At 37.8% G+C, this 23,038-nt stretch overlaps 1 protein-coding gene across 3 annotated transcripts in view; it reads left to right on the forward strand.

Annotated features, from left to right (window-relative positions):
• RIPOR2 (RHO family interacting cell polarization regulator 2) overlaps nt 1-23,038 on the forward strand; it is a 129,919-nt gene that overhangs the window by 7,933 nt on the left and 98,948 nt on the right. Inside the window, exon 1 of one of the 3 annotated variants that reach the window (XM_069095041.1) lies at nt 21,366-21,712. The exons of the other annotated variants lie outside the window; for them this stretch is intronic. The gene's annotated coding sequence lies outside the window, so the exon portion shown is untranslated. Of the gene's footprint in view, nt 1-21,365; nt 21,713-23,038 lie in introns of those variants that run through there. 3 annotated transcript variants of the gene reach the window in all.

Genomic DNA, 23,038 nt, shown 5'->3' on the forward strand with positions numbered 1-23,038 from the left:
CATTACAACCCATAAGTATATGCTTAACAGGTATCTTTTGGTTAAAGATGATGGGACATGTTAGTCAGTTCCTTAATTTAATTTCAAATTGCTCCCTAGAATGTTCAGACCAATTCACAGTTCCAAGAGTTTATTTCTATGCTTGTCTTTTCACAGCCCTTCTAATACTATTCTCAACTTGTCATACAAAACACACCACTATAAAAGGTTAAGTAACTGACCACTCAATGTTTTTCATGCTTTATTCTCTTCTTCCTTTTTCTTTTTTACATTACTGTCATTTCCCAATGATTCCCCTTTTCCCTGGCCCCAAATTTTGCTTTACAAGCAAACAAATCAACACATTGGCCATATTTGAAAATGCCTCTCTTATTCTGCACTTAGAATCCATCATGCCTCTGCCAGAATGAGGGAGGCATGCTTCATGATTAGTTCTCTGAGGCCATGATGGCCACTCTGCTCATCAGAATTGTGAAGTCTTTCACTGTCGTTTTCCTTGACATTATTGTGGCAAGTCTACAAATTGTTCTTCCGATTCTGTTTATTTTACTTGGCACAAGTTCATGCTTTTCTTTTCTTGTACTGCAATAATACTGGGTTACATTCATATACCACAATTTGTTAAGCCATTCTCCAATCTGTGTGTAGGAAGTATGTGATTTTCATTGGTACAGGGAACTCCTGAGTGGTGCTAATGCATGTTCACACCTGTGCAACTTAAAGTCTTTGAACGTTGCCTAGAGCAATGAGAGTCTGTTAAGTGAGTGGCCCAGCATCACGTGGCCAATATATGTCAGGGTTAGGACTCAAACCCAGGTCCTCCTGGTTTTGAAGACAGCTCTCTCTCTATCCACCAGGCCATGCTGCCAGTAGTTCTGTGCTGCTGCAAAAAGTGCTGCTATATATATATATATATATATATATATATATATATATATATATATATATACATACACACACACACCAACAAAGCACTAGTGTGCCTATCTTCCCATAGTCCTACCAATATTTACCATTGCTATATTTTATCATCTTTGCTACTTGGGCTATTTTATCTTATTATTAATGATTTGATTATTAATTTATTTTATTTTTAAAATTTATTTTATTTATTTTTGTTAATAATTAGTTAATAAATTAATAAAAATAAATTCATCATCAGCTAATATATATATATTGGTTGGTTGTCCTTCCTTCTCGAAGAGGATCAAAATGATATTACTATGCTAGAGTCAAGTTTTAATGTGTTTGACTGTGACTGATCAGACCAAGATGAAATCAGAATGCTCTAGTTCATGTGAACATTTGGGGTGGATTCTCTAAATTTGTCCATCCTGCATTTCCTTTGAGCTGTTTCAAATGTGCTTTGCTTGTAGAGCACAGAACCTTCTCTGATATGGTCAAGCCATGCTGAATGGTCCTGTGCCAGTGTCTCCCATGTCACACAATTAATTCCAAAATTTTTAAGAGAGACCTTGAGAGTATCCTTATATCGCTTTTTCTGATGGCCATCTAAACACTTGCCCCATGTGAGTTCACCATAAGTTCAGTCTTTTTGGCAAGCTTATGTTTTGCATTCAAACAACATGGCCAGTCCATCAGAGTTGTGCTCTCTGAAGCAGTTTGAATTCTTGGTAGTTTAGTTCAAGTAAGGACCTCAGAGTATATAAAACACTTTGCAAAGCATAAAGTGCTATATAAGTGTTAGCTATCATCATTATTATTATTTGCAGCATTTCTACATGATTAATGGCTTACATTAATTATTTTGAAATATGTCAGTCCACATCCTTTGTCCATTTCTTAATGTTTTTCATGTTTACCACATGCAAACAATTCTATAAAATGGTATAATCAACTATGGTTTTGCCAAATTAAAATACTTCTCCTTTCCCTCAGCATCTCCCAATTAAAAAAAAATTAAAGGATAAAGAGGTCATACAAAATAAATAAATAAAACAAAACATGTAGTTATAGTACATTGCATATAGCAAGTGTTTAATAAGTGGTAACAAATGAAATTCAGGATTTCAGTTTACTTAAGCAATAACTTTATGTTGAAAACATTGTGGAAAAGAATGAAAAAGAGAAGATCCTTGGCTTTTTGTTCAGGGACAGCTAGAATTTCTCAAGTGATGGGCTTGAAGTAGGAAAAGCATTTGAAGGTTTCAGAAAAGGCAATTCCTTCTTTCTTATTTACCAAGATGAAAAAGACCATTATATCATTTTATAGAATTGTTTGCATGTGGCAAACATGAAAAACATTAAGAAGCAGTCAAAGGATGTGAACTGGCATCTTTTAAAAGAATAAATGTAAGCTATCAGTTATAAAAAATGCTGCAAATAATAGCTTGCCTTCTAAACATGAGCCTTGAATAGACGTTTTTTTCCTAATCAGTCCATCATGCAGGGTTGGGATATATATAAAATTTGACAGAGTTATTCATGCCTTTTTGACCACTGCCTTAGATTATTGGAAGGCGTTCTCTTCCTAGCTACCCAGAGATCTCTAGGAAGCTTCAGCTAGTGCCAAAGGGAGTATCTCATATAAGGGGCATAAACTAAAAGAGCAGATGACATCAATGCTGCCAGATCAGTCTGTCCACTCCGTTGATTTATAGTGAGCTCTGTGTTACTTTGGCCTTTAGTTACCCCAGAGTTACCTATTTAGAAAAGAGCAAAGCTGACAGGAAGTTGACTATTTCTTGCATGTTAAAAAAAAATTTGGAATTCTCATCCTTTTATAGCCAGTAGAGGCTGAATGTTAAACAATTAATAATTAAAGCAAAGTAAAGCATTTTTTATCTAAAACTTCTGTAGGATTTGAGTTTAATTATGAAACCTTATGCTATCTTATTCACTAGAAGAAAATGTAAAAATAATCGATTTTGGTTAAGTTATAGATTTCATACACTCACACTGGTACAATGGGGAAAATGCTTAACATTAAACAAACCTTTTTTTTAAAGACCTCTGATTTTTCCCTATTAAGTATGCATAACATCTCATGTTAATGTGCCTAGCAAGTGTCAACTTGTTGAGCATCTTGGTTATTTTGGGGTGACAGAATTTGCCAAAGCAGTTATAATTAGCTAAAACTAGAGCAAGTGGTGTTGGGGTTTTTGTTTTTGTTTTTTTTGCCACAGGGTTTCTGAGTGAGATATGAAAGAGAAGAAAGATGTTCAGTAAACCAAACAGGCTGTAACAGTCCCTGAATGCAATATGGAAAAGAACAGACTAATGATGTTCTAGTTTGAATGTCTGGAGATGGGAGGGAAGAGAAAAGAATACCAGGAATTTGGGCTGTTCTAGGGGTATATTGAACATAAGGCTGAGAAGCTGGAATATGGAGAAAGCTTCTTTGGATAGCTTAGGAAGGATGAAGAATAAATAATGAAATCAAGATTTGGCAATAGTCTGGTTACCTGGGAAATAGTGGATTACTCCAACTAGAGATTTCTGGGGGGTTTTTGTTTGTTTGTTTTGCTTTCTAGAGGGGGGAAGGCAGGGCAGTTGGGGTTAAGTGACTTGCCCAAGGTCACACAGCTAGTTAAGTGTCAAGTGTCTGAATCTGATTTGAACTCAGGTCCTCCTGACTCCAGGGCCAGTGTTCTATTCACTGGGCCACCAAGTCGCCCCTAGAGATTTGTAAGTCAAGACTAGATGACCTCTTCTTGGGATGGTGTAGCCAAGATTCTTACTTAAGTATAGGTTGGATTAGATATTCTCTGAGTTCCATTCTGAAGCTAAGATTTCAAGATTTCAGTATACCCTGTCCAATAGAATGTAAGTTTCTTAAGGGCAGGGACTATTTCAATTTTGAATTTGCTCAGTGACTGACAAGTAGTATACACTTTTCAAATACCTATTGAATTGAATTGATCTTAATTCTGTGATTTGAACTGTGAGGACTTAAATTCCTATTTCACTTCATACTATGGAGTGGCTTGGTTTTGTATTACTACTATGGGAGGCAAAGGAATCACACTGTATGATGGCTAGTCATGTGAAGGGGTGAAAAAAGAGGGCAGGGGGATGAGACAAGCACACCTCCTAGTGATGAATGTCATGTCACAAAAACACCCTGCCCCATTACAAGTTTCATCAGCACAAACTTCTTGTATTTAGAGGAAGAACTTCTTCCTGTGGTTAAGAAAAGGGAATTTAACAAAATTATCTTCTTGACTAACCTACAGTAGCAATAGCAACAGTAGCAACAACAATAGCAATAATCATAAAAACAAATTATATTTTATATGATGATAGATTTAGAGCTATTAAAAAACCTTAGACATCATCTAGTCAGTTAGTCCCCCAATTAAAAAAAATAAGTATTTATGCTTTTGTTTTTGCCTCACCTTCACTTTCATTGATCTCTAGCCCCTCCCTACCCACCAAGCCTTCCCTTGTGATAAAGAAAAACAACCAAGTGAAGCCTGCATTTCTCATCTGACAGCTGTGTGAGATGCTTCAGCCATAATCTTCCTAATCTCTCCAAGGAAAGGACAGAGGTATACATCCTCATCTCTTCCCTGGGCCAAGATTGGTCATTACAATTACTTAACCTTTGCCTTTATTTTAATGATCGTTCTGTTTACATTATAGCATTCTGAGTATATGTATATATAGACAGCTAGATGGCACAGAGGCAGCTAGGTGGCACCATAGTGCACAGAGTACTAGCCCTGGAGACAAGAAACTCTGAGTTCAAATTTAACCTCAAATACTTCCTAGGTGTGTGACCCTGGGCAAGTCACTTAACCTGATTGCCTCAATTTCTTCAAATATAAAATGGGGGTAATACTAACACCTACTTGGCAGGGTTATTGTGAGGATCAGATAAGATCATATTTGTAAAATCTCTTAGTGTGGTGCCTAGGACGTGGCAGATACTATATAAATGCATATTCCATTTCCCTTCCTATGCTTTTATTGGTTCTACTTACTTCATTCTGCATCAGTTTATACTAAACTTTTCCCTTTTCCTTTCTCAAAGGAAAATGATATAGACCATTACATTCATATGCTACTTTTTTTTTCAACCAGTCCCTAATCAAAGCCTGTCTATTTTGTTTCCATTTAAAAAAGAAAAAGTTATCCCCCCAAACTGATCCCACTTGTAAACAAACATGCCAGAACACTATACAATTACAGCCTAAAACAAAAAAAAGAAAAAAATGCCCATTTTTTTCTTTAATGGGTCCCCAAAAATAAAGTACCCAATATAAAAATGTCCCAGATAGACAATTTTGCTCTGCAAAATTCGCAGTCCTCTTCAGAAACAAAGGGCTTGATGCTTATCTCAGACAAAACCCCCAGATGAAGTGCTCTGTGCTTAATCTTTCATCTCCCTACTTGAACTAGCAGGTTGACATCCTGGAAAGGAGATGGCTCATGACATCCTTTGGGTTCTAGGATAACTGAGGAAATGAGGTGACTTCATACATGAGCTTCTATCTGATGTGATTTTCACCCCCGTCCTACCGCCATAGGCCTATGTCAGTTATCCAGTTAACATCAATTATATTTTACAAAAGGACTTTTACTGAGAAAACATCAAAGTATGATTCAACTGAACCAGGGGCATACTCTCCCACTGATGTACCCAATAACTACCTGGGGAGAAGACTCAAATTTGAAACGGTTGCCATGGGAAGTCCCCACCAAGCTGACTTGTAGGAATAGCATAGCTGATTACCAATTCATCCCTTTGCCCATAGGACACGGTATCTTGGCTGGCAGGCTGGCAGGACCAGCAGATTATACCTGAAGGCTAGCGCTTCATCGTATTTGCTGCTACTGGCTCTGGTAGCTGAGGTGAACTTTCATTCTTCTGACCTTTTAAAACTTAGTCATTGTTACCTAGTTCACTCTGTTCTGGGTACTCATTCACCCAAGATCAAGACTAAACAGAGGCAAAAGAAACTGGGGTGTCATGCATTCATGGCCACAGGGCAACCAGCTAGGAAGATGAGAGAATCCCAGAGGCTGCTATTCCTCTTACCTCTTCCCTCAGTCCTAAGAGCCTTGGCATTTTTTCCTCCTCACTCAAAAGCCACTCAAGAGTTCCCCCATTCTTGGGGCAGCTAGGTGTTACAGTGAATAAAGCACCAGCTCTGGAATCAGAAGGACCTGAGTTCAAATGTGATTTCAGACACTTAACACTTACTAGTCGTGTGACCTTGGGTAAGTTATTTAACCCCAATTGCTAAAATGTCATCTCACTCTATGTTTCTTCACTACGTTTCACTGTGTCTTCAAGTCCAAAGTTTTTAGCCATGTTTTTTTTTAGTTATGCCAGTTATGCCATGGAGGTGAAATAACCATAAGGGAACACTAACCCTTAGTGCAGCTAGGTGGGGCAGTGGATAGAGTGCTGCAAGAACAGAGCTAGAGTGCAGAATTTATCTTCCTGAGTTTAAATCAGACACTTACTGACTGTGTGACCCTGGGCAAGTCACTTAACCTTGTTTGCCTCAGTTTCTGTAAAATGAGCTGGAAAAGGAAATGGCAAACTGCTCCAATATCTTTGCCGAGAAAACCCCAAATGGAGTCACAAAAAGTTGGACACAACTAAAAAAAGACTGAACAACAACAACAACCCCCCCTCATACATACACACACACACACACACACACACACACAATGTAGTAACTGTGGGAGACAGGTGCCATAGTGGAGTTAGGAAAACTTGCACTCATATCTGACCTCAGATACTTAAGAGATATTGATGCTTCTGAGCACATAATTTAACCTCTCTCGGCCTGGGTTTCTTCATCTATAAAATGGAGATAGGAATAGCACCTACTTTCCAAGCTTGTAATGAGGATAAAAAGATATTTGCAAAGTGCTTTGCAAACTTTAATGAGCTATATAAATGCTAGCCATTATTAATATCTTATAACCGTGTGCCTCCACAATGTACCATCAATAAAAAATAATACTGGCTTTTAGTTAAAAGGTCCTAAATTCAAATTCCACCCCAAACTACATCTTACCTATGTGACTGAGCAATCTACCTCTCTGGGAGGTGTTGGATTAGGTGTTAGGTGTCCAGGATTAAAGCTATGATGCTATGATTTAGTGGTCTGGGGTCACATCTCAGGAACATCAAGAAAACCAGTGAGGGCAATATTTTACACATAAATTCCAAGTTTAATCTATAAATTTAGCAGTTGAAAAATGACCTTGTTAGCCCTAAGTTGACTATATCAAAAGATCTTTGAAAGAGAATATATGTGAAATTCCCTCAGTTAGAAAAATATTTTCTCTGATCTTGTTTTTTCTCTTTCATACCAGATCTAATTATTGACAGATATATGAACTGACAGAATTATGATCAAATCAAAAACATAACAAGGGACAGAAAGGATTTTTCATAACTGAAAGTTCCCCAAACTGCTTTCAGATTATTATTTGCGGAAGGAGGAGGAAGCCTGAGAAAAAGACTGTTCTTTTCCAATTTATGGAATTCCAGTTTTGCCATCCTGACTACTAAATGTTCAGTTCTTTGCTCAGCTGCCCTGCCCCTCCCCCCACTCAGTGGAATTAATTCCCTGCTCTTCCAATTCCTGACACTTGTCACAAACCAGGAAAAGTTAACTTAATCAAAGACACAAGCTGATTAGAATGAGACTGCTGAGACTAATCACTCCAAATGCTGCACTGGGAATAGCTAGCCCCTCTGGGTCATGCATTAGCTGTCCCAGCTGCTGCCTAATGTCAGCCATGTTGGTAGGGTAATAACCCCATTGCTTGGTGCAGAGAAAAGATATCATTTCCTAGCTCATTTCCACTTGCAGTTAACCCTTTCCACCATCCAGATTTCTAACAGCAAGATGCATTCTGATGGTTTTCTTTTTGGGTGATATTATTATTTTGTTCTTACCCAAGAATACTGGAAGTAGAAAAACATGAATGCTTTCTTGTATGTGAGGTTTTCCAAAAGCAGAAGTATGCTGGTAAATGTTTAACAATTACCTGGGGGTGGGAGGGAGAGATGTGCTCCTCATACTTTTTTTTTTTGAGACAGTTGGGGTTTAATGACTTGCCCAGGGTCACACAGCTAGTGTCTGAAACTGGATTTGAACTCAGTCTTCCTCACTCAAGAGCCAGTGTTCTGCACCACCTAGCTGCCCCTACCATTTTTAAATTTAATCTACATTGCTAATATTTTTCCATCATTTTCTTAAGTCTAAACAATCAACAAAATAATAAACCCAATTTGTAACATTTGCTGATTTCCAAGGTATAACCGACCACACTGAAATTTTAACAGTTGGCTCTCGGGAGCAGATATGACCTGACTCCAGCACACCCCTGCCAAAAGTCTTAGTGCAATTTTAAACATCAAAAATCTCAGAAGTATAAATACCAGAAACATCAGTTGAAAGTTTAATTGTTTAAATTTCTTTGGTAATTTTTTAGTTTTGTGAATTTTTGAATATTTTAAATTTTATTTTTAACAAGACAAGGAATGCTGTTATTATGCATTGCATTTGGGACAATTTCTGGGTGACACTTTCTCAGACTATTAGATTGATCAGTAGAGAATATCTTCTTGCTTGTCCACTTCAGTCACCTGGTCTATCTCCATTAAACTTTTTCTTTTGGGGTCATGTCAAAATCATCATGTATGCATAAAACCCCATTCTTTGGATAATCTCAAAAGTCTAGGATTATAAATACAATGCTTTTAGTCACTGAGCAGCAGCTAAAGAAAGTTTTTATGAAGATCAAAATTCAAGTAAAGTTATACATAGTACAAGATGGTGGGTATGTTGAATTTTCATAAGAATGATATCAATATTATTTAAATAATCTTTTGGGGGGGTATGTTTGTAGCATTTATATTTCTGAAGTTAATAAACCTTACTGCAGTAAGACTTTGGATACTTTCTCTGTGTATGTGTGTGTGTGCGTGTGTGTCTCCCTCTCTCTTCCACAAGTACCATCCAAGTACCATTTCCTGTTTACTTTGGCCTGACACACCACAGTCACCTACCTACCCATAACCAAAGTGGAGAATTCTGTGAAAAAGAAAATCTGAGCTTTGTGATTTAAAGATAACACCACCTGAAAATATAAATGAGCAAGTACACAAAAATGTACCAGAGCACGGCATCTTTTTGAGATATTAAATACAGACCTACTGTGCTGGTAGTTTCCTTATCCACTTATAAAAATTTTAAATGATAAAACTCCTACTCCTTTTCATGTGATAATAAAATTTCTTTAGTGTGTATGTGAGTTCATATGCACATGCATGTATATATACACATGTATACATACACACACACACACATATATATATAGATACACACATAAATTTACTACTGCTACTGATGCTACTGCTGGTAGGGGTTGATTCTAATTTGGGATTTCATCTGTGTAAGGAATTCCTATTTTGGAAATACCCTCCACCAGTGCAGATCAGCAACCCAGCAACTCTCATCTATAGTATATAGTTGTCTGGGACACTGGGGATTTAATCCACCTGTCTATGGACATAGAACTGATTTTAGAGACAGGATTTAAATCCATGTCTTCCTGAATCCAAGGCTATCCCTCTATCCACTGTACCATGTTGCCCATCATTTATTTTATTATTTTTATTATATACATATACATATATATATTTTGTATACACTTATATGTGCATATATGTTGTCTTCTCTATGTCAACTCCTTGAGGGCAGGACTTGTTTTATTTTTTTTCTTTAATATACCTGTCACCTAGAACAGTGCCTAGCACATAGTAGATGTTTAACAAATGTTTGTTTATATATACATTCTATGTATATTAGGCAATATGGAGTAATGGATAAAGAGCTCTCCTTGGTGTCAGAAAATACTGAGTTCAAGTTCAACTTTTGACTGGTCGTGTGACCCTGAGTGAGTCACTTAACTTTCAGTGTTCTTGTACAACTCTATAAGGCTACAAATTGTATAAAGGGCTGCTAAGCTGCATTGATTGAAGTTTCTTACCAAGAGCACCCTATACCAATGAAATCAAAGATCTAATTACAAATATGTGTGCTATCTTTATAAATGTGTATGTATGTATGGGTGTGTGTGTTTATATAAAGAGAAATCCATATTGTGTATGTGGAATATATACATGTATATGTGTTATATATATTTTATATATGACTAAAACTACAAATTTCTACATCAAAATACCTGATGTACTGAAGGTGGGTTAGTAGCATTATCCTTCTTCCTGAAAGGATAGAGTATCTCTAACATCATTCAGGTACCTTACTATAGAACAAATCCGGTGAAGCTCCTAATATTTTTTACACAAGTAGGGAAAATTTTTGTCCGTAATACTTCAGAACACCAAAGAATATCACTAATGTCCAAGCCTTCTATGTCTTAGTAGATAGTCTTCAAGCACTGTAGTAACCAACAAATTCATTAGCCTCTCCAAACTTAACTCATCTGGTCTTTAGGCAACCAATATGTACAGCCCATCACTGAGTCTGAATTCATATCCTTTGAGAACTTGGGTTCACCTTTGTATCATGATAAGGTATCAGAGTAGTGCTCTATGCCTGAATTATGTACAGGCTAGTTTTGAAAACTGCCTCCTATAATGGAAGTGTTCAAGTAGGGATTGGGTACCCATCTGTCAGGGATTTTTTAGAGGAAATGCCTATTTAGGAGTTTAGTGAGGGTATAATTGATGAAGGTATAAGTTTCAATCTTTATTACTTATTACTTGTGTGACCTTGGACAAATTACTCCATTCTCTAGGCCTCAATTTTCCTCGTGTGCAAATTGGAGGAGTTGGACCTGCTGATCACCAAGGTTTCATCTATGTCTATACCATTATCCTGTGAGGTTGGACTAAATGACCTCAAAGGTCCTACCAACTCTGAGATTCTTCCACAAATCTAAATTAATATGTCCATTGATTGAATCAATGACCATCCATACACTCAATTCTTGGCACCAGTTTCTAAATCATTTTGCCTTTTATAATTGAAGTTCTCTTAATCCCCTCCCCCAATTCTTCAACTGAACCAGAAGGTTCAGTCACACCTCAGTTTAAAACTAGAGTGCTATTTTTAGAAGAAAACCTAAGAGTCCCCCTTCTGTTTCCTGTACTATTTTATTCTTTGATCCTGAAAGATGATGAGATGGTTTGGAAAGCCTAGTGAAGACAGGACAATGAATCAGGGTGGTAAGCAGAAACCTAGCAGGTGGATCAGCAAATTAAGGGGAACTAAGATGATATTGCGAGTGACTTTGACACCAGAGATCTGTGATTTTGTTGTAGTTAAGAGATCTGTACTTTCTTCCCTAATGACTGTCTCTCCATGGTTGTAGATCACAGTATTTCCACACCTTAGACATAGAAAGGAATATCCCTTAGTAGAAAGTCTCCATTTATCCAACAGACATGTATTAAGCCCTGGAGATACAAAGGTATAAAGACACAATTCGCTGCCCTCTAGGAACTTACTTTATATTGGTGTCTTCATGAGTTACTTGAGCCTTCAAAATGTATTACGTTGTGTCCAGCCCTCCCATGATGAGTCTATTGGAACTTAGGAAGGCTAGTCCTCCAACAACAGCTCATTCTGCATAATATTAAGGGAAGAATAGAGAAAAGATTGGAGATCTCACTGATCAGAAATAATCATCTCAGATATATTTTTTTCTTTGGATCTAGTTTATAAGCCAAGAGAAAATGGTCTCTTTGATTCTAGCAGCAATTCTATTGGTTAAACCTATGAGACCTTTGAAAATGTTAAGCACTTGGACTTATCTCAAATTATTTATTAAAGGCTTGGTTTCTTATTAGGCTAGCAAATTAGGTGATTGAATGTAGTAGATTAATTTCTGGAGTTGGAGCCAGGAAGACCTGAATTCAAATCCTTCCTCAGATACTAGCTGTGTGACCCTGAGCAAATCACTTACTCTGCCAGCCTCAGTTTCTTCATCTGTAGAAGGGGGATAATAATGGTACCTGCCATATAAAGTTGTAAGGATAACGTAAAATATCAATTTTATTTTTAAATATTTTAATATATAATAAAATATTATATATAAATAATTTAAATGTATAAATATGAAATATCAATGTTTTAAATATTTTTGAAATATCTATTTTATTTTTGTTTATTCCAAAGCACAAAATATCAATAACATATCAATTGCTTTGCAAGTCTTAAAGTATTACATAAATGTTATTTATTATTATATTACATGTACACATACAACCCCCACCCCTACATACACATACACACATTACACAAAGTCTCAGGAGCTGTCAGTGAGTAGTGCTGTATCTCTGGGATGTTCTCCATACTGGAAATGGATCATCTTCTGGTTATGAGAATAGAGGAGATTAACCCAGCTTTGATCACTGCCAGGCAGACTTGGTTCTTGTCTACTTCAGCCATCGAGTACTGCAAAGCAAGTTTGCAGTGATTTTGCCTGCATATTAATGAGAACGAGGAAAGCTTGCCAAAACAACAACCACAGGGAGAGAACATAAAAGCAGCGGCACACACACCCGACCATTTATTTATAGGGGCTTCTTGGCACATCCTAGTTGCTAAGCATTAGGAGAAGCTGGAATGTATGGTTCCCCTAAAGACTTTTTTGAGCAGTTGTAACTTGCTGGAGGGGAGAAAAAAAAATCTTCTCATAGGAAGGGTTAGAGATGAAAGTTCCAAAAGTAGAACACTATGTATATTCTTGAAAATCTGGGGAGCAAAGAACTATTTTTCATAGGGAAGCAGACTTATTTTGAGCTTTAAACTTATCACTCTAGCAAGCTAAATCTACATATAGGGCACAAGTAATTTCTCTTATCAGAATTCTCTTCTTTTTCAGTTTCTCAGTGTGAACCATATGATTCCTCATATTAGTTTTTAATTTAATTTAATATTCCTCATATTATTTTTAATATTTTTATTTCATTAAATATTTGCCAATTACATGTAAAAAATTAACATTTAAAAAAAATTTGAGTTTCAAATTCTCTCTCTCCCTCTTGCTCTTCCCTCATCCTTGAGAAGGCAAACAATTTCATATTGATTATATATGTGAAGTCATGCAAAACATATTTCTATATTAGTCATGTTGCAAAAGAAAATAGACAAAAAATAAAACAAGAAAAATAAAGTTTTTAAAAGCATTCTTCAATCTGCATACAAAGTTCAAACCTCTCTGGAGGCAGATAACGTTTTTCATCATGGGTCTTTTGGAATTGTCTTGGATCTTTGTCTTGATCAGAATAGCTAATGTTCTCCTGGTTTTGCTCTCTTTGTTTTGCATAAATTCATCTTCCAGGTTTTTCTGCTTGTTAGGATGAAGTCATCATTGTTCATCATTTCTTCTAATACAATAGTGTTAGATCACAATCATATACCGCAACTTGTTCAGCCATTCCCCAATTGATGGGCATCCCCACTATTTCCACTTCTTTGCCACCACAAAAAGAAGTGCTATAAATATTTTTGTACAAAAAGACCTTGATCTCACCCTAATGGAAATTCTCTTTAATCAAGCTAGAAGTAGGCAAGCTAGAAATTAGGGACATATTGAAGATTTAACTCCCTTGCATGTTTGCCTTTGAAAGTTTTTTTCCTGTTCTCTGCAGTCTCTCCCTAAAGAGTCTGGAACCACATCTTTCCTTTCTTGAAGAAGGAAGGAAGAAGTCTCTTTTGTCTTATGTTCTGCATCTAATTCTGCCCCTTGTGTGGGCAAGTCACATTGAGCATCATTCTCTCAACCAATGGACAGAGTCTTATGCAACTGTCAAGGCTTGAACCTGGGTTATATATACAAAATTCTTTGAAAAATACAACAGAAATAACTTTGTTTAACAACACTGATTATTAATACCAAGTAATTCATGACAAACACAGAGAGATTTTAAACAAATATTTGCAGATGGATTGTCCATAGATAGATCCTCTAGATGCTAAATCCTATTTCTCCTTCTGATCTTAGTTGAAATGGCTCTTCCTCTTTTCTCACAGCCTTTCTTATACATTGAAAGAAGTCAACAAAAGGGCACATTCAAACATTATTAGCTTTGTGAAACATTGCAGCTGTTAGTGGATAATATTGTTTTAACTGCATTAAGTCTTGGAACATTTCAGAGCCTTCTAAATAAAATCTATAATCATTCAAAGGAATTCAACCTACTATCCATACAGGAAAAACCAAGAGAATGAAAAATGTCTCTTGTCCAGACTGTGATATGCATCAGGATGGACTATACTTATAGTTGGTCCATCAGGACAGTCATCTTAAGTGCCTAGACAATAAACCTGGTTCAGAATTAGGTAAGTGGAGGTGAGCAGATTGGATTGCTTAGTAATGTTTTTAATGACCCCAAGCTTTTCGCTGAAGCAAAAAACCATCTTGTTAACAATAGATAGATAGAATGAACATTTATTAAACACTTACTATGCATGAGACACTGTCCTAAATTCTTAGAATACAAATATAGGAGGAAAAAAAGCAATCCTACCTGAAAGGAGCTTACTTTATAATTGGAATAAACAATACATAAAAGGCAGCTGAAGAAGTGGTGGGGGGAAGGTATCTGTATGGTTGGTTACAAAGTAGAAAAGCCAAAAGAGTCAAAAGCAAGACCAGGAAAGAAATAGCATGGATGGCCTAGACACTTCCTAAAATGATGTTTTCCCTAGTGATAAAGTTCTTCAAGGTGTGGTATATGAATGTAATGGAATACTATTTTGCTGTAAGAAATGATGAGCAAGAAGAATTTCAGAAAAAGATAGAAAGATTTACATGAACTGATGCTGAGGAAAGTGAGCAGAACCAAGAGAACATTGTACACAGTAACAGCAACACTATGCAATGACCAACTTGGATACACTTAACTCTTCTCCGCAATACAATGATCTGAGATAATTCCAAAAGATTCATGGAAAATACTATCCACATCCAGAGAAAGAACTATGGAGTCTGAATTGAAGCATACTATTTTATCTTTTTTTTCTTTTTTGTGGTTTCTCCCTTTTGTTGTGATTCTTCTTTAACAACATGACTAATGTGGAAATATGTTTAATATTATTGTACATGTATAACCTATATCAGATTGTTAGCCATCTTGGGAAAGGAGAAAAAAAATGAAACTCAACATCTTATAAAAATGAATGTTGAAAACCATCTTTACATGTAATTGGAAAAAATAAAATATGATTGAGGAAAAAAATAAAGTTCCCCAGAGAAGGAGGATTAGCAGACTCTCTCAGTCATCCATTCCAACATTCAACAATTTACACAACAGGGAAATTCTCCCTTATCTTCAATTCAATCCCATGCAGCAATTTAAGCCTGTTTCTCTTTTAAATCTTAATATAAATACATCTCCCTCCTGTGTGACCGCCTTTCTTATACTTGGAAGGAAGCCAATAAAAGGACACACTGACACACTGTTAACTGTACAGATATTAAATAGCCAGCAGTCAGTTGACTGATATTTGTATTGTACCAGGCACTTGAATTGAGTGAAATGTCTCTAGGTGTGGATGTAAGAGAAAAGTGTATTCTCTGTGCTAAAGGGAGGAGAGAGAGCCTCTGAGTTAGTGCATGGAACACAAGGGGCATTACAAGCTAGCAGCTGATGAACTTGAATTCCTTTTCAAATACAGCTCTTGGAGCGGAAAATGCTCCTTCAGGTATATTTGTGCACTTTCTTATCTTCCAGAAACTACCCGTGTCCAAGGGCTTTTCTTCATTCTGCTTTTTGCCACCATCTTGGATCCATATAATGGATGAGGGCAGGTGTTCCTTTCCTATTTGTCCTCTCCAGGTATCCTTCAGGCTTTTCAGACCCGTTGGAGGAGGAGCAGGGAAAGGGGGTATACAGAAAGAAAGCATTTTCACAGCCACTTAAAGATTCCTGTTTGCTAGCTGACAACTGATCCGGCCCCTGTCTAGCATCTGGTGATGAGAATATAACTCTTTAATAAAAAGTGAATTTTAACACAAGCTTCCTTGGAAAGGTCACTTTTTTTGAATACTAAAACAAGCCTTTGGGTTTGCCAGGATTTCTCTAAGATTTTTACCTACAACATTGGGACAACTTATTTGAACCTTATAACAGATCACACTTCTCGGTGGGTGAATAATTCATTAGATGGCAAGCACTGTCGCTGTAGTGATATTGTAACCGCCACGCCTGTCTGTCTAATTATGGAGGTGACAGTACTATAAAACGAGGGCTCTTTTTCAAAGCTGACATGTCAGGGTTATGAATTGTGCGTGTGCAGGGGAAGAAACAAAAGGCCAGGGCCCAGAACCTGGTCAATATTACCAAGTTGGAATAAGGGTGAGTATTGCTGCTTCTCCTTCTCCTTCTGTTTTAGCAAGCTACACTGCAAGAGTCATGTTTCCATTTAAACTTCTGCAAAATGAAAATGCAAGGCCCATAGAAATGATCTTGTAATCTCCCTCTTTTACATACTTTTTTTTTTTGCCTTTTGGAGGGCAATTGGGGTTAAGTAACTTGCCCAAGGTTACACGGCTAGTTTTTTTGTGTGGGTGTTCAGTGTCTGAGGCTGGAACTGAACTAGAGTCCTCCTGACTCCAGGCCGGGCTTTACTCACTGCTCCACCTAGCTGCCTCTTTTACATACTTTTGTGTTAGCAAATGGTAGAGTACTTTGGGAAAGGGATTATGATAGAGGGATGATGGACTCAGGGTGGTGAATTATATATACATACATGTACGTTTATATATTTGGACACAGCCAATGCAGCAGTTTGTTTTGTTTAACTATGTGTATTTGTTAGAGCAGTTTTTTTTTTCTTTTCTTTTTCATTCCTTTTTCCTTTACTTTCAAAGGTAGGGGAGGATTGAGAATGTTAACTGAAAAATAGAATCCTAGGTGAGATTACAGCTAAATAAGAGGAAAAGTAAGCACAGGAATCAGGAATTCAACTATAGCTTAAAAATTCTTTCCTCTGAGTTTTAAGCTATTTGAATATTGAGCTTCTATGCCTCTGCCTGTGTGGTGATAGACAGCTCATTGAATCTCCTGGCTTCAGATGCACATGAGAGTTGGCCCCAATAATAACAAACATGAGACTGTGAAGACTAACATTTTGTGTCAAAAGGTCAAATGATCATCTTACCTGCATCTTCTCTTTTCAACTCAAATGTTCCCATGCTTTAGGACTTAAATGGTACCTCAGCTTAGGAAAGACATTATTTTCTATCAGGAAGGAATCATTAATTAAAAAAAAAATAACAGAATTCTTGAGATCATTAAATTTCCTCTTAAAAAATAACAAAATATAAATTGGGGAAAGATTATAAGTAGAGATACCTAAAGTTTGAGACTCAAAAAAAAAAAAACCCAAAGGTGATGAGAGTCATTCTCTATAGAGCAAATCATTGAAATTATGAATGCCTTGGCAAAAGCCACTTAGTCTTCTTTGTTTCTTGCTAAGAAGAAATGAGAAGTAGGTCCACTAGGTAACATGAAAGAGAAATAAATTTAAAATCTTGAACCCCTGTATATTATGTGTGTGTGTGTGTGTGTGTATACACACATACATTCAACTTGAGAGCGATGTAGCTGGCATAGTGGATTACATACTACACCTGGGGGCAGCAAACTTGGATAAAGTATAGGATCTCTTGTTTAGAGGAGTGGGAATAAAGAGAGGTTGAGGCCAGACTACAGAAGGTATTTAAACCAGGTTAAGGAGTTTGGACTTTATTTATTAACAAATGGCAAACCACTGAAAGTTTTGGTGTGAAGGAATGACAGAATTGTAGTAATGCCAGGAAAAGATGAATCTGCCAGCAAAGGAAGTGGAAGATTAGAGAACATCTCAGGATTATCTCAATCTTCCATAAATTATAAGAAGGCATTGTGCTGACTGTGACTTAGAGATTAGGCTGGAAATTTAAGGATTGTACAGAAATTTTGCAAACAATGTAGAACATTAGCAACAATGTAGAACATGCTACTAGGGCCTTCTTTGGTAAATTATTGTGTGTTAAATGGAATTGTTAGGTTAGTGAATGGAATAGTGTCTGACCAGGAATGATGGTCCAGGTGAAGCTAGACAGCATGATTCTACTGTGATTCCAGGCAACAGGATTTTTTTCTTTTGCAACATTCCGTCAGACAACAAATATCTATGAAGTCTGTACTATCTGCTAGGCACTGTGCTAAGTGCTGAGGATATAAATGCACACACACACAAATAGAAGTTTTCTTTAGTAATAGTCAAAAAGCTTTTAACACATAGCACCTACTATATGCCAGGCACTGTACTAAGTGAAGATATAAATACAAAAGGGAAAGACAATGACTGCCTTCAAGGAGCTTTCAGTCTAATGAATTCAGTGGTAATAATGAAAGCAGACAATAGGGAAAAACTGGGGTTGGGGGCTGGCATAAATGGCAACTCCTAGGAGAATTGTTCAGAGAGTTGTCCAGTTCAGAGATAAGTTCAACACTTATGAGATACGTAGAATAGATCAAGAGGAGTCTGAGTGGTTAAATGAGGTCATCATTGCAGTAGGGTCCAGAACGAGTAGGTATTGAAAGAGTAAAGATCATGATGAGAGTGAAAAGCAGATTCAGTAGGTATGAGAGAATAGGACAGGTGAAGAAAAAAGGGGTTGTATTTAGTGAGCCCTGAGTCTGAAAGTGTTAGAGGAAAAGCAGTTCTGAGTGAATTAAGTTCAAAGTGTGGCCAATTTGTTATAAAAGTCACACCAAGGGAGGAAGTCATTGAGGTCAGGGTATTGGCTGATCAGTATGAACCTTGACCTTTCCTGATCTGCTACACTGGGCTTCAGTGAAGGTTGGGGCAGGGGGCAGGGTTGAGGAGTGATAAGAAGGGTTATTTAAGCATTTTTGGTGGCCTTGATGATGGCTACTGACACTATATCGGGTCTAATTTTACTTCTCACCACCTAGTTCAAGTATGGTTAACTCACTAACAGTAGGGGCCAGAATTTGTCATTGTCATCAGTAAAGGATTGTTAATTTTTTTTAGAATCTGTCATTGCTATTAAAACATTGTATTCCTTTTTCTAGGAATCACTTTGTTTCCCTTTCCTTGAGTTCAGATTCTACATCACTGACAGATGGACATAAGACCATGTCACTGCTAGAGATGTGGAGCTCAATACTTCTTGAGGGACCATATTCCATTTTTTACTGCTCTAATTTATTAGGAAATTTTCCTTGTAAGGAAGAAGAAAATCATCTTGATTTAACTTCCACCCACTGATCCTAGTTCTTCCCTAAGGGGCCAAGTAGAATAAGTCTACTCCCATTTCCACATGGCAACTCTTCAAATATTTGGAAACACCCATCTTGTCACCCCTAAGTGGGCCTTATGCCCTTAGGGCATGTAGAATGAGTTAGATGGATTTTGGAATCTCTTTTAGATTTTTCTGAAAGATTGAGTATTGACCAGGATTATAAGTAGGTGGAAGGAAAAATTCAATATAGCTTGGCCAATCCTCTTTCCAACACAGCTAGTTAGTGTGACCTTAGCCAAATCGAAACCCCACTAAGATTAACTTTTCTCCTATAAATATGAGTCTAGATGGTTTCAGGCTGAAATTAGAACCCAGGTCTCTGTTCAGTAGAATTTCTTCTGTGCCCACTTAAAATGGTATTGAGATGACCATTTTATGATGATTCAATACCTCATTTTTAATTATCTGATGTATATCCATACACATTTTATAGACCTTTATTTCTGAGGCATTAAAAGTGAAGATTGAATCTACACACACTATTGACTATTTTTTATAACCAAATGGGGCTTTTATAATGAAACAAACAAACAAAAAAATTACTTTGCTTCCTAAGTAGTTGTTTCTAATTCCTGGAATTCTTTTTTTTTAAGTGAACACATTGGAATTTCATCATAATGCATAAACCAGGATACTATGTAAGGTGGGTCAATAATGGATCCTCTCCAGCATTGAAGTAACGTCTACATTTGTATGATACTTTAAAGTTTTTTTTTGTGCTTTCATTTGCAATTTGCTCATTTGTCCTAATAACGACCCATATATGTATAAAATTATATATATATATATATATATATATATAATCGATAGAACAGATGGCCTTATCCCCATTTTACATATAAGAAAACTGAGACACAGAGGAGATTTACTTGAAGTCTCAGTGATGATAGAACTCAGCTTTCCTGACTCCTAGCCTACAGTTCTTCCTCCTCCCAAAATTACCAAGTCACATTTATAAGGCTGGTCCTCCGGAGCAGACCTCAAGGATAGCATTATGTACAATTTAAATGAGCCAGAGGTTTCTAGGTGGGATGAAACAGATGCTAGACTTCTGTGTAGATTTTACAAACTCTCCCCCCCCCCCCCCCCCATGTAAGCTCTTTGGGGACAGAAACTCTTTTTTGGCTTTTATAATCTGATTCCTAGCAATGCCCTTCCATTAGTGTTTAATATTTGGTGAATTGTATTAAGAAGAGTTCAGATCTTACACTACTTCCAAGCTTAAGTATTCTTCCCCGACCTCCTACTTAAATTTTCTTAAAGCACTTGGATTACGTCTGTCTTTGTCCCCAACCCTCTTTATCTCCTAATAATCTCATTTATGTTGATGCCCTAGTCTACTAAACATCATGGCATGTAAACTATCGGACCTTAGACACTGGGAAGTTTTTTGGGAGGGGGGGAGGAGGGTTTGGGGTGGTCTTTGTGTCCGAAGAACCCCGCACCTGTGCCTTTGTATATAGTAAGCCCTTAATTAGGGTTTGTTGAACAGGAACAAAGAAAACAATACTCTTTCTCTTTAAAACAAACAAAAACAGTCCTGTTACCCGGCTCCTTTAAAGGCAGCCCCAAGCAATGAAGTAGGGGACTTTTATATGTCAGTCTTTGGAGATGGACTACCTTACAGATTTCTCGCTCTGCATCCTTTATTCATAAGGGCAATGCCTCTCCAGCCTCTGTTACATTCTTTCTACCGCCCCAGCCAAGGTACGTTTCCTCCACACAGACTCCTCCGGGAGCAGGAATGAGGCGGCACCTAGAGACTTGCAAAAGTAATGTGCATGCCGGGGAGCTCAGCTGAAGGATGGAACGAAGGCTCAGCCTCCCGGAGTTCTATGAAAGTTAACTGCCAAGCAGCTGTATTCACAAGCCTTGTGCTCCCCACTCACAGGAGACTAGAGGAGAATCTGCCAGGATCGGCCGCCCGTGCCGCCGCCGCTGCCGCTGCCGCTGCAACAGCGGCTCCCTCTCCGCCCCCTCCCTCTCTCCTTTTCTCCCTGCCTCCTAATCTCTCGTGTTCCCTCCCTCTGCCCCTCCCTCCCTCCCTCCCTCCCTCTTTCCCTCTCTCCCTCGGAGCTCCTAGAGACACACTTGCTCTCCTTCTAGACCCGGTAACTTTACCCTGGGGATAGAGTAGCTGTCGTTACCACCGTTGACAGGGGAGCGCGTGACCTCAGTCTCTGGCTAAGGGCTATCCTGCCTAGCCCCGACACCTTTTTCTATATTTCTTTTTTGTCTTTTTACATTTCTTTTCTTTAAAAAAAAAAAAAATCAACCGCAGCTCTGAGAAATCCAGAGATATCTGCAAGGCTGGACAGACCCCAGGGACTCTTTAAGAGGCTTTTATTTTGCAAGGGGAGCTCTGAGGGCTGGTGCTGAGCGAACTTTTGTGCCCCGTGTCATGAGAGGGAGCCTTCACCTCTAGGTGGGTAGTAACGTTTTGTTTTTGCTTTTTGCTTATAACTAAACGGAGATCCCAAGCAGTAAGGCGCCTGAACTGTATGAGCCTGCCTATGTGTGTATGTGTGTGAGTATTCGTGTGTAAAGAAACAAAGCTTTTTAGGCTGATCTTTTCCTGTAAGGGTCGTGGGCATCAGCGCTGTTGAAAGCAGGACGCTCTAAAGTGTGATCAGTTCTGGGGAGTTTGCTGAGGACCTGGCCCTCAAGGGTATGGAGGCAGAACTTGCAGTCATGACCGGGTTATCTTAGTCTTGGACTCCGAAGGGAAGGGACATCTTCGTACTGTAGTATTAATAGCAGCCGCCGCCTGCTGCCGCAGCAGCAGTTGGTAATAATAAAATAAACAATAATAATAGATAATAACTAGCATTATGTAATGCTTTAAAGTTTGCAAAACTCTTTACATTTATTATCTCCTTTGATCCTCTCAACCTTGTGAGGTAGGTGGTATTATTACTCCCATTTTACAGATAAGGAAACCCAGACTGAGAAGACTTAAGTGACTTACCCAGGGTCACACACAGCTAACAAGCGTCTGAGGTAGGATTGAAACTCAGATCTTCCTAACTCCAAGTTCAGGGTTTTGTTTTTTTTTTTAGTACACCACCTAGTTTCCCCTGTAAGAGTTGAGGGGTGGCATTCATTGCTTGCAGCCCACAGTGAAAGTGGTAGCACAGAGTGGAAGCAGTTCCTCAGGCACAGGGACCTTCGGGGTTCTAAAGAGAAATAAGACTGTCCCTGGAGTGAGGTGCTGTGACTGCTTGTCCAAAAGAGCAACTTCTTGGAACTCAACATTGCATCTCAGGTCTCTCTCAGTCAGAACTCATCATTTCCATTTTGAGTTCTTGAATCTAGCTCACTGTCTGTCCTTAGGCAGTTTGTATAACCTCTTTGAGGCTTATTTAGCCCCATTTTGTTGATTCCCCCTATTCCTACATCTAATAATTAGTTACTCCACCTGGTGTTTAGCAATGCCCAGAATCCAGGATGAGAGCTAGAGCAGTTGGGAAATGAAGAAACATTTGGTGGTTTAGTGGAAAAGAATACTGGACTTGGATTCAAATAACAAATCACTTAGCCTCCCCGAGCCTCAGTTTCTCCATCTGTAAAATGAGGGATTTGGACTATATGGACTTTAACATATATAGACCTTTGAAGGTTGGGTGACAGAGAAAGGCAAATATCTTCTACAACTCTTCCTTAGAACTCCTAGTGTCTGGAGAGACAAATCTCCTGATATGGAAAAAGGTCCTGTCTTCAGGAGGAGATTTACAGGTGCTGTTAGCCTACA

Source organism: Petaurus breviceps, unplaced genomic scaffold (genome assembly GCF_028583685.1).
Source record: "Petaurus breviceps papuanus isolate PSGF00001 unplaced genomic scaffold, PetGlider_PUasm1.0 224, whole genome shotgun sequence".
In the NCBI taxonomy this organism is placed as follows: Eukaryota; Metazoa; Chordata; class Mammalia; order Diprotodontia; family Petauridae; genus Petaurus; species Petaurus breviceps.